The sequence below is a fragment of the Salmo salar genome, chromosome 05 (genome assembly GCF_965601325.2).
Source record: "Salmo salar chromosome 05, fSalSal1, whole genome shotgun sequence".
NCBI lineage: Eukaryota > Metazoa > Chordata > Actinopteri > Salmoniformes > Salmonidae > Salmo > Salmo salar.
Genome location: NC_138295.1, coordinates 73,977,501 through 73,978,962, shown reverse-complemented (window position 1 = coordinate 73,978,962; position 1,462 = coordinate 73,977,501). Strand labels below are relative to the sequence as shown.

The 1,462-nt window shown below is 45.8% G+C and overlaps 1 pseudogene across 1 annotated transcript in view; it reads right to left on the bottom strand.

Annotated features, from left to right (window-relative positions):
• Positions 1-596: 596 nt before the first annotated feature.
• LOC145879462 (germ cell-specific gene 1-like protein) overlaps positions 597-1,462 on the bottom strand; it is a 5,323-nt pseudogene continuing 4,457 nt past the window's right edge. The window contains exon 6 of the transcript XR_014392260.1: positions 597-1,444. The product of XR_014392260.1 is annotated as a germ cell-specific gene 1-like protein (transcript). The remainder of the gene's footprint in view (positions 1,445-1,462) is intronic.

Below are 1,462 nucleotides of genomic sequence, written 5' to 3'. Positions count from 1 at the left end.
GAGAATACAGAGAGATCTACAGTATTGCCACCCATAGAGAGATGGAGAAATACAGAGAGATCTACAGTATAGCTACCACAGACAGATAGAGCAATACAGATATATGTACAGTAGTGCTACCACAGAGAGATTGAGAAATACAGAGATATCTACAGTAGAGGTACCACAGACAGAGAAATACAGAGATATCTACAGTAGAGGTACCACAGACAGAGAAATACAAAGAGATCTACAGCATAGCTCCCCATCGAGAGATAGAGAAATACAGAGAGATCTACAGTATATCTACCACAGACAGATAGAGCAAAACAGATATATGTACACTAGAGATACCACAGACAGATAGCGCAATACAGAGAGATCTACAGTTGAGCTACCACAGACAGAGAAATACAGAGATATCTACAGTAGAGATACCACAGACAGATAGAGAAATACAGAGAGATCTACAGTAGAGCTACCACAGACAGATAGAGAGATCTACAGTAGAGGTACCACAGACAGATAGAGAAATGCAGATATGGTCGATGTCTCCTATAGGAGAGGAGGGGGAAGGAGGGCTGAGACTGCATGAATAACATCAGTTCCACTTCAGATTGACACAGAGATTATTGTTTATTTTACAGATTCAGAACGGGACCCATTCAGACAAAGTGAAAAGCATGTTTTACAAAGTTCAGAAAGTATCGGATACTTATGGTAAAACTATTTCTAACATGGATACATTTACATACATACTGTATACTGTATAACAATACTGTATAACAATCCCTTACCATTAGGCACTATTGTATTAATGAATGACAATGTGAGGAGTGTTAGCCCGAACCATGTATGTCAAGGTGATCTCTGTTAAATGTCAGAGAGGGGATACTGTAGCTCTTACAGCCAACACAGTTCCTGTGTCCCATGTCCATCAAGTTCTGTCTCACTCTTTCTCTGTCTCACTCTTTCTTTGTCTCACTCTTTCCATCTTGAGAGCTCAAGGTGCATATACTGTACCTGTAAAGTGACTACATTACCCATAGTCCTCCTCTGTTCTCTTTAGCCCCACCCATCACATATTAACAGGGCGAATCAGCTCTTTCCCTCTCCATGGCCTCCTCCATCTCATCCATCTCTCTCTCACAGTCCTCACAGCCCTCTGGCCCACACCCTCCTACCAACACCAGAGTTGGTACATCCCCGTTCCCCCACCCCCATCACGGTCCCGTCAGGCGCCCACGCCACGTCAATCATCCCGTCTGGGCACTGCAATAGGCCGCTGACAGAGTAGAGCCCGCCCCCGGTGACCACCTCATCGTAGGGAGGGGCGTGGCTGGCGGCGCGGGCCTCCTCCAATCGGAGCCTCTGTTTGTGTCGCAGCTCGATGATGGTCTTGGTGTAAGAGTTGAGGGTGAAGACTGCAGCTCCCATACAACAGCTGAAGGAGATCCATGCCAGGCTGAGGAGAGGCCACAGA